Below are 18,732 nucleotides of genomic sequence, written 5' to 3'. Positions count from 1 at the left end.
CAGGGTAATTAGATTCAAAACATAGAGAATCCCTCTAGGCAAAACCTTAAGTTACAAAAAGACACAAAAACAGGAATCTACATTCCATTCAGCACAGGTTATTTTCTCAGCCATTTAAACAAAACAGAATCTAATGCATATCTAGCTAGGTTACTTACTAAATTCTAAGACTCCATTTCTGTTCTGTCCCCGGCCAAAGCATCACACAGACAGAGAGAGCCTTTGTTTCTCCCCCCCTCCAGCTTTTGAAAGTATCTTGTCTCCTCATTGGTCATTTTGGTCAGGTGCCAGCAAGGTTATCCTAGCTTCTTAACCCTTTACAGGTGAAAAGGTTTTTCCTCTGGCCAGGAGGGATTTTAAAGGTGTTTACAATTCCCTTTATATTTATGACAGGGGGTTTATCATAGAATATCAGAGTTGGAAGGGACTTCAGGAGATCATCTAGTCCAACCCCCTGCTCAAAGCAGGACCAATCCCCCATTTTTGTCCCAGATCCCTAAATGGCCCTCTCAAGGATTGAACTCACAACGCTGGGTTTAGCAGGCCAATGCTCAAACCACTGAGCTATCCCTCCCCCAACATTAACAGAATTAATATTATTGTATGTTGCTTTGCAGTGCTCTTTTTGCTTTCAATTAATAGAATAAAAATTGCTTTCAAACCAACACAATTCTTTTTTTAAAAGACAACAACTGGAGGAGAGAGTCAAACAAAAAAATACATCAGCAGGAAGGGAGATGGGGGAAGGGAAGATCCCAGGAGAAGGAGGGGGTCCCAGGACAGCTGAAGATTTGTGTATGTCCAGGGATCATATCCAACCTTCTCCTTTGGAGTACAATGTAGCGGGTACTGTACTTCAGCAGGGCCAAACTGCAGAGGGATGGGTATTGAGTGCAGTGCGTAGTGGGAGTCCACACTGCTGGATTGTGAGGAGGGAGGATTGGAATGCTGCAGCAGAGTTTGGAGCCAGGACATTGATAAGAGTGTGTTGACGGTGTCTGGGGGGTGCGTGGGAAAGAGTTTTGGGACAGCGGCTGCAGGGGAGTGCGGGTGTGGAGCTGCTCAGTTTGAAGAGCTAGTATCATCTGGAGTGTGTCCACTTGGCACTCCATAACCTTTAAGAGCCACTCTGTGGCTTAATTCTGGCATGCTGCGTTCTCCTTTCAGTCCCTCTTCTCGCTGTCCTGCCACTTCTTCAATTCCTGTTTCTTGGCGGCAGAGTCCTCACGCAGAAAGTCCTCCTTAGTTCTTCTTGGCCTCTTTCTAATTCTGTGCAGCAGTTCTGCTGCCGATAACAAAGAGGGAGGCTGGGCTCCCAAGGTCATCTCTTTGAAGTTTAAATGCAAATTTTACAGTAGCAGTATTGTTTGCAACACAGACAACACTGTTTCAGTGCTTTAAAACACAGCCAGTACTCACACACCTGTCACCAACTGGCTGACCCGAGGCAAGCACACGAGACCCCCAAAATGGTGAGTACCTGCAGGAGCAGGGTAAATCACTCTTCCCGGACCCTGCTGTACACTGTGCATGTGACTCTTGGGGAGACCCAGCACTGACCCCACACTTTCCACAGGATGTGATCATTATGGAAGATATCTCGCTGCTGAGGGTGAGCAGGGAATCAAGGGAGGGTCTTCTCCAAGCCTGCAGCTTCCGCCCTGGCCCCTTCGTGGCTCGCCTGTGTGCAGCAATGGTCCCCATCTCGTGACAACACAGTGATGTAGGAAATTTACTGTTAATGGGGCAAGAAACAAAGCAGCTCTGCTGAAGAACCTGCTGCAGCGGATTGCCTAGTATCTCCATGAGAGTTTCCTGGAGATCTCTGAGGGAAATTCCTATGAAGTGAGGGAGTCAATCAACGGCCTGTTCCACCGCTCAGACTAGGTATGCAGTGGGAGACAAGTCTGCTTTTTGCAACCCTCCTGCCCTCTTACCCCCAACAACTTGACTCAGTGATTCCCAAAATCAGGTCCACTTACTAGGGGCCTCCTCTCCTGTTTGCATGTCGCCAATCTCTGACAGCTGTGACTGGCTAGGCTCCTCCGGGGTAGAAAAGAGCTCCTGGTTGCATGCATCTCTAGCCTCCAAGTCATCCTCTGCCTCTGGGTCCCCCTCCCCCTCCACATCCTCGTCCAAGATTTCCTCCTCCTAGATTACTTACTAAATTCTAAGACTCCATTCCTGTTCTGTCCCCGGCAAAAGCATCACACAGACAGACCCAGACCCTTTGTTTCTCCCCCACTCCAGCTTTGAAAGTTTCTTGTCTCCTCATTGGTCATTGTGGTCAGGTGCCAGAGAGGTTATCCGAGCTTCTTAACCCTTTACAGGTGAAAGGGTTTTTCCTCTGGCCAGGAGGGATTTTAAAGGTGTTTACCCTTCCCTTTATATTTATGACAGTGGGATAACTCACATGACTGGAGTACTGTCATGGATGGATATAAACTGTTCAGGAAGGACAGGCAGGGCAGAAAAGGTGGGGGAGTTGCATTGTATGTAAGGGTTGCATTGTATGACTGCTCAGAGCTCCAGTATGAAAATGCAGAAAAACCTGAGACTCTCTGGATTAAATTTAGAAGTGTGAGCAACAAGGCTGATGTTGTGGTGGGAGTCTGCTATAGACCACCAGACCAGGGGGATGAGGTAGACGAGGCTTTCTTCCAACAACTAACAGAAGTTACTAGATTGCAGGCCCTGGTTCTCATGGGAGACTTCAATCACCCTGATATCTGCTGGGAGAGCAATACAGCAGTGCACAGACAATCCAGGAAGTTTTTGGAAAGTGTAGGGAACAATTTCCTGGTGCAAGTGCTGGAGGAACCAACTAGGGGCAGAGCTCTTCTTGACCTGCTCCTCGCAAACCAGGAAGAATTAGTAGGGGAAGCAAAAGTGGATGGGAACCTGGGAGGCAGTGACCATGAGATGGTCGAGTTCAGGATCCTGACACAAGGAAGAAAGGAGAGCAGCAGAATACGGACCCTGGACTTCAGAAAAGCAGACTTTGACTCCCTCAGGGAACTGATGGGCAGGATCTCCTGGGGGAAAGGAGTCCAGGAGAGCTGGCTGCAAATGCGGTTCTATCGCAGAGCTTGGCTGTAGACGATGGATCGTGTGGTGCGGTCAGGGTGAAAGCTGGAGCCATGTAGGTAGGAATAGCGGTCAGTAGGTTTCCAGTATAGGGTGGTGTTTATGTGACCATCGTTTATTAGCACTGTAGTGTCCAGGAAGTGGATCTCTTGTGTGGACTGGACCAGGCTGAGGTTGATGGTGAGATGGAAATTGTTGAAATCATGGTGGAATTCCTCAAGGGCTTCTTTTCCACGGGTCCAGATGATGAAGATGTCATCAATATAGCGCAAGTAGAGTAGGGTGTTAGGGGACGAGAACTGAGGAAGCGTTGTTCTTAGTCAGCCATAAAAATGTTGGCATATTGTGGGGCCATGCGGGTACCCATAGCAGTGCCGCTGATTTGAAGGTATACATTGTCCCCAAATGTAAAATAGTTATGGGTAAGGACAAAGTCACAAAGTTCAGCCACCAGGTTAGCCGTGACATTACCGGGGATAGTGTTCTTGATGGCTTGTAGTCCATCTTTGTGTGGAATGTTGGTGTAGAGGGCTTCTACATCCATAGTGGCCAGGATGGTGTTATCAGGAAGATCACCGATGGATTGTAGTTTCCTCAGGAAGTCAGTGGTGTCTCGAAGGTAGCTGGGAGTGCTGGTAGCGTAGGGCCTGAGGAGGGAGTCTACATAGCCAGACAATCCTGCTGTCAGGGTGCCAATGCCTGAGATGATGGGGCGCCCAGGATTTCCAGGTTTATGGATCTTGGGTAGTAGACAGAATATCCCAGGTCGGGGTTCTAGGGGTGTGTCTGTGCAGATTTGATCTTGTGCTTTTTCAGGGAGTTTCTTGAGCAAATGCTGTAGTTTCCTTTGGTAACTCTCAGTGGGATCAGAGGGTAATGGCTTGTAGAAAGTGGTGTTGGAGAGCTGCCGAGCAGCCTCTTGTTCATATTCCGACCTATTCATGATGACAACAGCACCTCCTTTGTCAGCCTTTTTGATTATGATGTCAGAGTTGTTTCTGAGGCTGTGGATGGCAATCACCCTGATATCTGTTGGGAGAGTAATACAGCGGTGCACAGACAATCCAAGACGTTTTTGGAAAGTGTAGGGGACAATTTCCTGGTGCAAGTGCTGGAGGAACCAGCTAGGGGCAGAGTTCTTCTTGACCTGCTGCTCACAAACCGGGAAGAATTAGCAGGGGAAGCAAAAGTGGATGGGAACCTGGGAGGCAGTGACCATGAGATGGTCGAGTTCAGGATCCTGACACAAGGAAGAAAGGAGAGCAGCAGAATACGGACCCTGGACTTCAGAAAAGCAGACTTTGACTCCCTCAGGGAACTGATGGGAAGGATCCCCTGGGAGAATAACATGAGGGGGAAAGGAGTCCAGGAGAGCTGGCTGTATTTTAAAGAATCCTTATTGAGGTTACAGGGACAAATCATCCCGATGTGAAGAAAGAATAGTAAATATGGCAGGCGACCAGCTTGGCTTAACAGTGAAATCCTTGCTGATCTTAAACACAAAAAAGAAGCTTACAAGAAGTGGAAGTGACCAGGGAGTAGTATAAATATATTGCTCAGGCATCCAGGAGTGAAATCAGGAAGGCCAAATCACACTCGGAGTTGCAGCTAGCAAGAGAAGTTAAGAGTAACAAGAAGGGTTTCTTCAGGTATGTTAGCAACAAGAAGAAAGCCAAGGAAAGTGTGGGCCCCTTACTGAATGAGGGAGGCAACCTAGTGACAACAGATGTGGAAAAAGCTAATGTATTCAATGCTTTTTTTGCCTCTGTCTTCACGAAGAAGGTCAGCTCCCAGACTGCTGCACTGGGAAGCACAGCGTTGGAGGAGGTGACCAGCACTCTGTGGAGAAAAAAGTGGTTCAGGACTATTTAGAAAAGCTGGATAAGCACAAGTCCATGGGGTCAGATGCACTGCATCCGAGGGTGCTGAAGGAGTTGGCGGATGTGATTGCAGAGCCATTGGCCATTATCTTTGAAAACTCATGGCGATCGGGGGAGGTCCCAGACGACTGGAAAACGGCTACTGTAGTGCCCATCTTTAAAAAAGTGATCCAGGGAACTACAGGCCAGTTAGCCTTACCTCAGTCCCTGGAAAAATCATGGAGCAGGTCCTCAAGGAATCAATTCTGAAGCACTTAGAGGAAAGGAAAGTGATCAGGAACAGTCAGCATGGATTCACCAAGGGCAAGTCATGCCTGACTAATCTAATTGCCTTCTATGATGAGATAACTGGCTCTGTGCATGAGAGGAAAGCAATGGACATGTTATTCCCTGATTTTAGCAAAGCTTTTGACACGGTCTCTCACAGTATTCTTGCCAGCAAGTTAAGAGTATGGATTGGATTAATGGACTATAAGGTGGTGGTTAGAAAGCTGGCTAGATCGTCGGGCTCAATGGGTAGTGATCAATGGCTCCATGTCTAGTTGGCAGCCGGTATCAAGCGGAGTGCCCCACGGGTCGGTCCTGGGGCCGGTTTTGTTCAATATCTTCATTAATGATCTGGAGGATGGTATGGACTGCACCCTCAGCAAGTTTGCAGATGACATTTAAACTGGGAGGAGTGGTAGATATGCTGGAGTGTAGGGATAGGATACAGAGGGACCTAGACAAATTAGAGGATTGGGCCAAAAGAAATCTGATGAGGTTCAACAAGGACAAGTGCAGAATCCTGCACTTAGGACAGAAGAATCCCATGCACCGCCACAGACTAGGGACCGAATGGCTAGGCAGCAGTTCTGCAGAAAAGATCCTAGGGGTTAAAATGGATGAGATGCTGGATATGAGTCAACAGTGTGCCCTTGTTACCAAGAAGGCTAATGGCATTTTAGGCTGTATAAGTAGGGGCATTGCCAGCATATCGAGGGATGTGATCGTTCCCCTCTATTCGACACTGGTGAGGCCTCATCTGGAGTACTGTGTCCAGTTTTGGGCCCCCCAGTTTGGGTCCCATTCCAGAAGAATGTGGAAAAATTGGAAAGTGTCCAGCGGAGGGCAACAAAAATGATTAGGGGACTGGAACACATGACTGATGAGGAGGGGCTGAGGGAACTGGGATTCTTTAGTCTGCAGAAGAGAAGAATGAGGGGGGATTTGATAGCTGCTTTCAACTACCTGAAAGGGGGTTCCAAAGAGGATGGATCTAGACTGTTCTCAGTGGTAGCAGATGACAGAACAAAGAGTAATGGTCTCAAGTTACAGTGGGGGAGATTTAGGTTGGATATTAGGAAATCCTTTTTCACTAGGAGGGTGGTGAATTACTGGAATGCGTTACCTAGGGAGGTGGTGGAATCTCCTTCCTTAGAGGTTTTTAAGGTCAGGCTTGACAAAGCCCTGGCTGGTATGATTTAGTTGGGGATTGGTGCTGCTTTGAGCAGGGGGTTGGCCTAGATGACCTCCCGAGTTCCCTTCCAACACTTTTATTCTATGATTCTGTGATTCTATGAATCTATAAGCAGGATTGAAGACAAAATGTAGAAGATGCAGCTGCCTTTTATAGTCTCTTGCCATGTGGACTGTGCTTCCTTTGTTCCAAACACAAGCTGCCCAGCACATGGCTTGAAAGCCTTAGAATCCTCTCTGTAGGCATGCCCCTGCATGCCTTGCTGAGTCATAAGGTGTATCTGCCATGTCTCAATGGGTCAGCTGTATAGCTGATAGACTTTAATGGGCCATCAAGCAGGTCAGGGAGTGCTGATGCCAAACTGTCTGGGGTGTCACCCAGAAGCATAGCCCAAGTTTGAAATAGAGACAGTATAGAGCCAATACTTATAACTTTAAATACAAAAATGATACATGCATATAGATACCATAGTCATAACCAGCAAATCGTAACCTTTTCATAGACACCTTATTTGACCTCCTTTGTGCAAGATTTGGTGCCCCTATAGGACCTTGGTTGCAACAATACAGTTCCAGTTCATGTCAATTACATCACAGAAGTGTAAAGTGAATACGTATTGTGGGGTGTGGTCTCAGAAATGCAGGTATTACACAGAAAATTTTGAATAAAAATATATATTGTAAGTGTACTGAAGGAAGGACGTAAGCATAGATATGAAGATGAGCACAGGAATGCAGATTCACAGGCAAGAAACTTTTCAGGGCAAAGATGGTGTGTCAGTATTTGTTTGGACAGCACCTAGCACAATGGGACTGTGATCTCTCAGCTGCAGACTCTGGGCGCACAGAGGGGGCAAAGGCCTGTATATCAATGTATGTATTGGTTCACCAGATATAGATAGAAACTAGCACAGAAAGTGCACATATATCATTACTGGAGATGCGACAGAGCAAATTAAGCAGCAGGATAGTTGAAGCAGAAAATTAGTCCCAGAAGAGATACACTGCAAGCTCTTTCTTTTGGCTTTGTTTGTGGCAATGAAAAAGATCAGACACATGCCACGTATGCAGCAGTTGAGAGCAAATCAGCAGATGTACAAAGACACAAATTGCAAGCAAAGCATTACCTTTGACAACTAGATAGGCAGACACATTAACTTGGAGAATGAGTTCACTTTGAAGTTGTCACTTTTCAAAGCACTTACCAATCAACAGAATTACAAATCTAAGATGCCACTTGCAGTAAAGATCCCGAAGAAAGCAAATGTCCAAACACCTTGTGGTTGGTGGCTAAGCATTTTTCTGAGTATAAATAGGGGTGTCCAGCACTGCCTTTCCTCTCCTTGGCGCAAGAGTGCAGGTTGAGCACAATCCTCAGAATATACAATGGGCATACCAATTTGTTTACAGCCTGCTTACTGGTGCCATACGATTGCAATGGTCTGTGTAACCAAGCTTACAGGAGGTACTGCTGTTTCTGTGTGTCTTAACCTGAATTATTTACTTTTCTTAAACATATTTTCAGGTGATATAGTTATGACAAGGGTGTGAAGAAGAACGTTATTGTGATGAAAACCTGATTATGATACAAAGCAGAAAGATTAAATATTAAAATCATTACAGGTATCCTCCCAGGTCCTTTCTAATTTCACCCTCCACCATCAAATTATCCCCCTATTGCTACAAGTGATTCAGTTCCTGCAATGGTACCAATAGCATAGACAGTGCACTTGACACTTGTCGTTTTACCACCAAAGGAGTGATTAAAAACACAGGCTCCAAAGGACAACACTAGTGCTCCCATAATTGGTATTAGTGATGGAGCTGAATTAGTGGTAGCACCGAAGTGGAATTTTGGGTCAAAAAGGCAAGTGTGGACAGAACCTCAGTGGTTAAGAGCAGAACTGGTTAGAAAAAAGTAAGCATATTTTGTGACAATTTTCAAAAGAAATTAAAATGTTTTGTTTCAGTTGAAATTTTCTTTATTTTTTTGTTTCAATGAAAAATTTAAAAATGTAATGGAATTTGTATTAAATTGTTTTAGTGGGGGAAAAATACATTAAAAAAACCTCTCTTCTTTCACATTCTACTTTTTTCCCACAGGAAAAAGATAGAAGTTTTTTTCCTACTGAAATCAAATATTTATAAAAAAAGTTTTAATGGAAAATTTGTGAATAGCTAAAGTTAAAAGGTCAGAACTGAAATGTATTCAAGCAACAAGTAGGTGAGAACTGTTCAGATAGCTGGTGGCCCAGACTGGAGCCCTAACTGAAACAGAATTCAAATGGATATTGAATTTGTAATTGAATTCAAATGGGTTTCCTTTAGTGTTGCGGAGTGGCTGGACAAAAGGGTGGTCAACACACCCTGATTCAAATGGCCAAACAATACTCAGTATTGAGAACAAAAGACCCTATGTGATAGGGAAGGTGTGGCTTTGGGCAGACTGGAAGACCTTTTATTACACCATAGTCATGTGTCAAGCATGTTTATGCACCACCATGCCTTCCTTTTTGCCAGTGGTTCTCAAACTTTTGTACTGGTGACCCATTTCACACAGCCAGTCTCTGAGTGAGACCCCCCCCCCACCTTATAAATTAAAAACATATTTTTATATATTTAACACAATTATAACTGCTGGAGACAAAGCAGGGTTTGGGGTGGAGACTGACAGCTCGTGACCCCCTGAGGCGTCCCAACCCCCAGTTTGAGAACCCCTGTTTTATGCTATGAAGTTCTGAGCAGCCATCCCATAGTGCCTCTGCAGGGGGAGAGTGCCTGGAGGACATGCGCACAGAACAGCATTACTGTCATGTGGGAATTTTTCTAATGCTCTCTGTATTGCCACAGTTGTGACCAGCAGAAGTGCTCAAGCATTAGCTCCTTGATCTAAAGGCAAGGGCGAAAGAGTGTTTTTTGAGGGAGTTCTCAGCTTTGGAACTACTCCTCCCTTGATCTGATATAGTCCAGGTTTGTTGGCGTGCTTGGGTTAAAGCCTACTTACTTGAGCCTTGTGGGAAGGCAGGGCTTGATGGTGACCAATATTTGTGGGCAGGGGAAGGGCAAAGTGTTGTTGCATTTGCTAGTTTTAGTTTTGATTAATTGTTTTTGGTGTCAAAGATGCGAGAGTGTTAGCTACTTTTAATAAAATAATCAATTAATAATAAATAATTATAATTAAATGTAAGTGCACTTCCCTTACCCATCTGGGGGAGGAGAAGCCACAGAAAAGTTGGCTGAAGCAGCAAACCAGGGAAAAACAAATCATAGTGCATTAGCAAGTGATAATCAGGGCCAACCCTAGGCATGAGCAAACTAGGATACTGAGAGTCTGGACCTTCAGTCTGGTGCAAACTCTGCAGCTCACAAGTCAACCCTATTTATGAATCTGGTTCTGCTCCATGAGTGTGGGGGAAGAAATCTCTGTGTGCTGCTGACAGGTGGGCAAAAACCTCAGTGCTGCTAGATCTGACCTCTCTTCCCAGAAGGAATGTCCTGTGAATCATTAAGACTGGCCCTGAATCATCCAAACCACAGAAAAAAATACATACAGTAGAACCTCGAGAATGGAGGTTGTTCATAACTTTGAAATGTTTGGTTTCAGAGTAACAGCCGTGTTAGTCTGTATTCGCAAAAAGAAAAGGAGTACTTGTGGCACCTTAGAGACTAACCAATTTATTTGAGCATAAGCTTTCGTGAGCTACAGCTCACTTCATCGGATGCATACTGTGGAACGTGTAGAAGATCTTTTTATACACAGAAAGCATGAAAAAATACCTTCCCCCCACCCCACTCTCCTACTGGTAATAGCTTATCTAAAGTGACCACTCTCCTTACAATGTGTATGATAATCAAGGTGGACCATTTCCAGCACAAATCCAGGGTTTAACAAGAAATCTCACAAATCTTGGGAGACAGGCCACTCCTTGCCTACAGACAGCCCCGCAACCTGAAGCAAATACTCACCAGCAACCACATACCACACAACAGAACCACTAACCCAGGAACCTATCCTTGCAACAAAGCCCGTTGCCAACTGTGCCCACATATCTATTCAGGGGACACCATCACAGGGTCTAATAACATCAGCCACGCTATCAGAGGCTCGTTCACCTGCACATCCACCAATGTGATATATGCCATCATGTGCCAGCAATGCCCCTGTGCCACGTACATTGGTCAAACTGGACAGTCTCTACGTAAAAGAATAAATGGACACAAATCAGATGTCAAGAATTATAACATTCATAAACCAGTCAGAGAACACTTCAATGTCTCTGGTCACATGATTACAGACATGAAAGTTGCGATATTACAACAAAAAAATTTCAAATCCAGACTCCAGCGAGAAACTGTTGAATTGGAATTCATTTGCAAATTGGATACAAGTAACTTAGGCTTGGGAGTGGCTAAGTCATTATGCAAGGTAACCTATTTCCCCTTGTTTTTTCCTACCCCCCCCCCCCCGACGTTCTTGTTAAACCCTGGATTTGTGCTGGAAATGGCCCACCTTGATTATCATACACATTGTAAGGAGAGTGGTCACTTTAGATAAGCTATTACCAGCAGGAGAGTGGGTTTGTGTGTGGGGGGTGTGTGAGAAAACCTGGATTTGTGCTGGAAATGGCCCAACTCGATTAACATACACATTGTAAGGAGAGTGATCACTTTAGATAAGCTATTACCAGCAGGTGAGTAGGGTGGGGGGAGGTATTTTTTCATGCTTTGTGTGTATAAAAAGATCTTCTACACTTTCTACAGTATGCATCCGATGAAGTGAGCTGTAGCTCACGAAAGCTTATGCTCAAATAAATTGGTTAGTCTCTAAGGTGCCACAAGTACTCCTTTTCTTTTTGAAACGTTTGTAACTCTGAACAAAATGCTATGGTTGTTCTTTCAAAAGTTTACAACTGAACATTGACTTAATACTGTTTTGAAACTTTACTATACAGAAGAAAAATGCTGCTTTCCCTTTATTTTTTTTAGTAGTTTATGTTTAACACAGTACTGTACTTTATTTGCTTTTTTTTTTTTTGTCTCTGCTGTTGCCTGATTGCGTACTTCTGGTTCCAAACGAGGTATGTGGTTGACTGATCAGTTCGTAGCTCTGTAGAGGAACAATTTCCTGATTAGGAAATTATTTAACATTAAAAACAGAAACAACTAATGCGGAATGAGAGAATTTCCTAGGATTCCCCCGTACAACTACATTATTGTCCTTCCCTCAAATAAGTGACTGCAATGCATCAGAGGCCAAGTGCCCCTCTGCAATAAGGGAAACCTTAGGGAGGGGATGGGACACCTTCCTACCAAGGAGTGGGGGGATCGGAAATGCAAAATCTCTCCCTATTCCTTACAACTAGTTTCCCAGATCCTATTATGATGTTGTAAAACTGCAAGTGTACACAGCATTGTAAACCCTGCTCAACAAATAACAAAGTTCCTGCCCTAAAGAGCTTAAAGCTAAAGGCATGAGTGAGCACAAAGCAGTACAACACAAAACAAACACAGTGGCATGTGGTCTTTACAGCTGGAAACCTTATTATCTCTCCAGAGGGATAAAAAATAAATAAAGCAGATTTCATCTCTTTGGAAATGGAGCATTTTATGCTGCCAAAAATATCCACTTTACAAAACAAAACATAAGTAACTAAGTTGCTAGCATATAGTTAGGTCCTGGGGAACGTGGGACTGCAGAGGGATTGGGGGTAAGTGGGTACAATTTCCTGGATTTGCTGTCCTAGTCCTTTACAGGAAAATCCTATAATCCTTTATATAAAATTATATATTTTCTGTTGATTTTCCAGACCATATTAAGAATAAAGATTTATATCACTATTATAGAATTGTATAGGATGGCCCAGAAAGCCTAAGAGAAATGGTGTATTCTACCGGCTTTTGAGAGTAACTTCTATAGGACCCTATTATATTTCTATAAGAACACTGTTGGCTTCATCCCTTTTAAATTCTACAGGACTTTTCCAGAAAGGGGTATCTCTATGATTGACCCTGTTTGGTCAGGGCCACACACATTATGCTGAAGGATGGCTGGCTGTGTGTTCCCAAAATCAGTTCCAGGGCCCATGCTGGTTTCACACCACGGGGCAACCTTTCAAGGCAAGGTCATGGTGCTGCCACACCATCTCTCAATGGATGGGTTTGAGGACAAAAAGTTGCAGCTTTGGTACAAAGGCAGTCTCAGTTCAATATAAATGGATGGAGGGAGATTGTGGAGCACAGTCCTTATGACTATAGTCTAAACCTCAGGCAGAAGGTCAGGAGCTACATTAGTGTCTGTAGTGACTGATCCCGGGAGCCTCCTTCCTCCCACATAGTACAACGGAACCCCCAGTCAGAGACACACACTGAACTTGGCAGGGAGGGGAAGTCACCCCCTTCCCCTTTGCAATGAACTACTCAGAAGCTATTCTTCATTCCCCTCCTGCCCTCCACAGCAATGGACTCGTCTCCTGCATATGACAGCAGGAGGGGAGGGGGCCAGCCCACTTGGACAGGGGGAGGAGAAGGCTGTGTGGTAAGTATAGGAAGGGGGGGAGGGGTTAGTGGCTTGGGTGCCGTGTTGCTATGGGGAGACCGAGAGACTAGAGGGAGGTGTTGCCGCTGCGCAGGGAGAGAGGGAGCAGAAGCTGCTGCTGATCGCTGCCACATACCCCTGCGGGCCTGCTGCCATATTGTGTCCACTCTCCCCCAGCCGCACAGCTTCATGACTACTGTGAGTATGGACCCCATTATTAACTGGGAGGAGGGGGGGATTTTGCTCCACCCCCCAGCAGAGAGATTCCCAGCCTATATTTGCGTGTGTTTTATTTTAGAATATCTGCATCTACAGAGAACATACATGTGGTTAAAGGATGAGCGTGTTTCCTGCTCTGAGGGGTGGCAGCACGGGGGGGATCGCTGCCGTCTCTCAGAGGTGGGATGTATAAAGGGGGTTTGTTCTTAATTGGGGCTGGAAGGAAATTGTGATTCAAAATAACAAACGTGGGCAGGGAGAGGAAGTTTAACACGGACAGGTGGGCTGTGGATTGGGGTTTGTCCCGCTCACGCGGCCGCACAGAGGACAGTCAATGTTTTAAAAGTGCTGTAATAAATATGGAGGGAGATGAAGCAGTTTGCTCAGGGGGCTGGTGACTCTGGAGAGCTCGAGTGTGACTCGTGAGGGGAGGGAGCCTTGTTTTGTTTTCGCTGCCAGGGTCTGGGAAGAGGCCGGGGGCCGCGTATGTGTGATGAGAGGGAGAAGGAAGGGCTGCTCGGCGGCGCGCGTGAGCAAGCGCACATGGATAGCGCGCAATGGGGGAGAGGGTAAATAATGGAGGAGGCGAGGAAGCTGATGCAGATGACTTGGGGCTGCCTGGGTCGGTGTTCCGCATGGGTCTCTTCCAGAGAGGCTGGGTAAGGTCCGGAACCCTCGCGCCCGCTCTAAGACAAAGCATGTGCCGAGATCGCCCTCCGGGTTTGACATGAGAAGGGGACGCTCTCGCAGCCCCCCAGCACTGAGGACGCGTGCCAGGAGTGCAGATCTGAAGTCAGCGCTGAGTGACTCCTGCGCAGCCCCCCCGGTACAATCATCCCTCCAGAGAAGAGAGACTTGCCGTAAAATGACTCCCCCAAAGCAGGGATGCTCTCCTCCCTGTTGGAGAGTGAGGTTGGCAGCTGGGCTGCGTCCTGCAACTCTCTTATTGTTGTTGAACTGGTTCTTCCTTCCCCATATGCCCCCGTTTTCCTGGGGGAGGGGGAGGGGAAGAGGCTCTCTAAGGAGCATGTGGCTGGGAGAAGGTGGTGCGCCCAGAATAGCACCCACTGCAGTTCCTTATAGGTGCCTTTCCTGCTTGAGCCAGCCCGATGAGGAGAGGAGGTGTTAGCCCTCTTGCCCGTAAAAACATAACCCTCCCCAACTGCAGAAAGGGCCTCTGGCCTCCCCTCCCCACCCCGCGCGGCTCCATTAGCGAAGACAGCAGCTGATGCATGCAAGGTGAGTTTCACGCACCCGCCCCGGATCATGTGCACCTCCCCCATTTTGGTTGGGGTTGTGACAGGCACGTGGCCAGGAGAGCTGAGACCAGCCCAGCAAGTCATAGGCATTTCTGGGAGAGTGTGTGTCTGTAACAGCCCCGACAAAGAGCCAGAAAGTGCCACTCACCGGTTCCCATGAGCTCCAGAGAGAGGGAGCTCGCCCCCCAGTCTGCTGCTGCCGCCGCTGCTCACCGACTCTTGGCGCGGCACCTTAGCCCTTGTTCTAGGTGTCTTCTTTTTTCTCTTGCGCTTTTGGATGAAGTACTTGGCTCACTGCTGAGATCTCTGCAGTGTTAGTTGCTCTTACGAGACATTAGTGTGTATGGAGTGGGCTTCCTACTGCCCAATCCCCCTTTTCTACTAGGAATTTTTTTCCTGGATGTGATGCAGGAGAGTGAGTTTGTGTGTGTATGGGGGTGGGGGTGTGTGTGAGAAAACCTGGATTTGTGCTGGAAATGGCCCACCTTGATTATCATGCACATTGTAGGGAGAGTGGTCACTTTGGATGAGCTATTACCAGCAGGATAGTGAGTTTGTGTGTGTGGTTTTTGGGAGGGGGGTGAGGGGGTGAGAGAACCTGGATTTGTGCAGGAAATGGCCCAATTTGATTATCATGCACATTGTGTAAAGAGTTGTCACTTTGGATGGGCTATCACCAGCAGGAGAGTGAATTTGTGGGGGGGGTGGAGGGTGAGAAAACCTGGATTTGTGCTGGAAATGGCCCAACCTGATGATCACTTTAGATAAGCTATTACCAGCAGGACAGTGGGTGGGAGGAGGTATTGTTTCATATTCTCTGTGTATATATAAAGTCTGCTGCAGTTTCCACGGTATGCATCCGATGAAGTGAGCTGTAGCTCACTAAATAAATTGGTTAGTCTCTAAGGTGCCACAAGTACTCCTTTTCTTTTTGCGAATACAGACTAACACGGCTGTTACTCTGAAACCAATCAAACTTTTGAGAAACCTAAAAACATATTTCTTTTTGTCAGGGTTTTCAGATGTTTCTCTTAATCTGTTTTTAGGTATATAAAGGGGCTTTAAAAGCAGTATTGTGTATGTATATATATGTACACAAATTGTGTGTATGCATTTGTGTGTGTTTATGATAATAATGTTTGCATTGGTTGTTGTAATGAAAATGTTAGCCACCGTGTCTTAAATTAACCCAGAAAACTGACTGGCAGTTGATCAGATTGCCATGTTCTTCTGTGTTTTGTATCCCATTGAATATGCTTTTGGGCACATTATGAATAATACAGTAGTAGTAAAATGGATTTCAGTTTTTCTTAACCCTCAGCTTTTCAACAGAAATAAATTAATGCTGTTTATATTAAATTAAGGGTTTTACTCAAAACAAAATGAAAAAATATAACACCATTTTACTGCACTGTGATGTATCCTGCTTTTTGGTGAGAATGGGAAAATTCTTTGACAGAAGTGGGTTGGTTAAGGCTATGGTGCAGCTATGTTTAAAAAAAAAAAAAAGTACAGAGGGGAGGGAACCAGGAGAAAGAATGCAATAGTCCTATACTGAGGAGGACGTTGATATGAGAGTTCAAAACTAAATTGATAAATTGGTGAGTGGGGATAACATGCCCTCAGCATCCCATCTGAGCCATAACATTGGGGGTTGTAGACTGTGAGTCAGAGATGTTACACTGAATGATTTTGATGGTGTAGGAAAAAATGTAACATCGCAATTCTGATCTTTGTTCCAGTTCAAACTTAACTAAATTATATGATGATGGAAAGTTTTGTTTTGTTCCTATAACTATATAAGCAAACTTAAGAGGGTATGGATTATTTTTTATAGCCAGTAGTGAGTCGGAAACTTTTCCTTGGTGTCTGGTTGTAGGTTACTTACAAATATCTGCAAAACTGATATCTAATTAACAGCTAGAAGTGCTAAATTATATTTTATTTTATGGCTGTGAAGATAACCTGATTATGAACTGGTACAGTACTGTGTAATTGAATCAGCAGACAGACAGCATGAAAGAATGGCTTGAGAGGTGTGAACTTCCCCTGTTCTTCTCAGGGGTAGTTAACTTGCATTCTCTGGTCCTGAATATATACTCTACCCTGATTCTGCGACCTACTGGGGATACTAGTTGGTGGCTCCTCCATGGAACTGAAAGCATGGGTGTTTGCTTGGTGCAGTTTACAAATTCCCCCAACACCTGTCCCTTTTGGGGCATGAGAGAGACCTTGGCACACATCTGTGTAGGGTTCATCAGGTTGTAGCCCCTCCTTGCATCATCCAGAACCTCTTACTGAAGTTCTGACTGCACTTTTCCCTGCATCTTCTGATCTTTACACACTGTATCTGTGGCCTCCACAATCATGGGACATCCTCCCCAGCCTCCTCTTGGCACTGGCCAAGGTGGCTGTCCATCGCTCCAGAAGTAGGAAGTTGGGTGGTGTGCTCTGTGACTTTGGGGCCTATTCCTGGTCCCTTATCCAAGCATACTTCTGGGCAGAATTCCTCTGGGCAGTGTCCACTGACTCCCTAGACACCTTTGAGGAGCAGTGGGAACTGCTGGGGGATTCTCTGCTCGTTGTCCCCCTTCTGGATCCCGGATTTTCAACCTTCGACCTCACTCCTGCTCCCACTTTTTTTTCATCTGTTGTCCTCAGTAATCTATTGTAGCCTGGGCTTAACTGATGGTGTGGGCCTTTAGTTATGGGCAGGCATAGACTTGCCTGTCTCAGTAATTCAAATAGTACTGCAGCTCCCACTGGTGCTACTACTTGTGCAACCTTAGTGTAGCACTAGGGGGAAATTCTTTACCTCCCTGCTCCCTGTGGGGAAAAAAAAATCTTTAGTGCAAGCACAGTTATTGTACCCATACACACTAGTAATGCAGTTGTATTGGGGAACTTGGTTACAAAACCGCTATCCCAAACATAGCTAAAGCATGGTTTGGTCTAAACCAAACCATGCTTTGATGTGTCAGAGGACAGATATACAGTAGTTGAGGCCCCAACATACTTTCACTGTACCCCATAGCTAGGCTTTTGAATTTCTTCTTCAAAAATGCTATGTATTTGAAATTTCTGGGATGCTTCAACCATTCACTGCACTCACTTTGAATGCTGGCAGTGAGCATATCTTCTGGCCAGTGACTTTTCAAGAGTTGATCTTGGGCCTGTGATAGCTTAAAAACATTGAGAGCAAGTTTTATAGGATTTTCAAAAACTCTCTCTCCTACTTTCAAGAAAGACACATGATTTATTAAACTCCTATTGCTTCAGAGTATCAGCCACTGTTAGCACATCTGAAGGTTCATCAAGATGTACAAGTGAATGTAGACAAATGAGAGCCATTGCACTGAGCTCTGCTTCTCAGTGAAATAGTATTCCAAACAAACAAAAAGAAACCTAAATTTTCAGAGAAAGTGGGTGATACACAGGTAGTCAGCTGGGGAAGAGCACTGTCATGCATGAAATGATTACAAGTAGATAGACTTTAAATCATTTTCCCTTGTGGGACCCAATTATCTGCAATTGGAGCTGCTTTTATCCTGCAGGTAGGAGAATGGAACCCTTAATAATTATCAGTAAGTCCCAAAAGAAGCTTGCAGAAATATATACACACACAAAGTATTTAAGTTGTTTTAAACAGTTCATCTTTATCCCAAACCCAAAAGGAAAGAGACAGAGGTAGTCTGAGGTTTCATTGCAGACAGATGAGAGAGGAAACAATGTTGGAAAAGCTTTCAGAATTCTTCTCACCTCTCTCTCCCCCCAGAGATTTTAAGTTCCTTCCACACAGACAATTAAACCATGCTTGCTGAATGAGTTTTAAATATGGTTTGCATAACCTATGTAGACAGTGGTCCTGATTCTCCACTGCCTTGCATCAGGGTGATTTAAATCACTAGTCAGGAAGACTTGATTTAATCATGGATTTCTACATAAAAGTACATTCTTGTTGGTGGTTATAACCTTAATACATATTCTTCACAACTCAGAGAAAGATGTAGGTTTCATTTTTAGAAGGTACACACTATACATTTTTAAAGTGATGTATTTTGAAAAAAAATCAGATTAGTTTTAGAGCTATATCAGAAAATGAATGATTGTTTAGTTATTTCATTTACCAAAGGTAATTGAAGCAGATATTCATGAAGTCATTGGGAGGTGAACTATCTCTAATTCAACAGGTTACTCATTAACATTTGGAGGATTTTCTTGCCATGCTGTATTAGGAGGAGAACATCACCAGACAGACATTTAAATTATTTCATTTAACTAAAACAACAACATT

At 45.0% G+C, this 18,732-nt stretch overlaps 1 protein-coding gene across 4 annotated transcripts in view; it reads left to right on the top strand.

The window, feature by feature from the left end:
• Positions 1–12,941: 12,941 nt before the first annotated feature.
• Positions 12,942–18,732, top strand: part of FOXN2 (forkhead box N2) — a 136,499-nt gene continuing 130,708 nt past the window's right edge. For 3 of the 4 annotated variants that reach the window (XM_084623299.1, XM_084623296.1, XM_084623297.1), the window contains exon 1: positions 13,037–13,158. The gene's annotated coding sequence lies outside the window, so the exon portion shown is untranslated. Of the gene's footprint in view, positions 12,961–13,036; positions 13,159–18,732 lie in introns of those variants that run through there. The other variant, XM_084623298.1, reaches the window with a different exon arrangement.

The sequence above is a fragment of the Lepidochelys olivacea genome, assembly GCF_965140295.1.
Source record: "Lepidochelys olivacea isolate rLepOli2 genome assembly, chromosome: 3".
NCBI classification, from domain to species: domain Eukaryota; kingdom Metazoa; phylum Chordata; order Testudines; family Cheloniidae; genus Lepidochelys; species Lepidochelys olivacea.
Note: the sequence above shows the minus strand (reverse complement) of the source record. Positions and strands in the feature narration are given on the sequence as shown.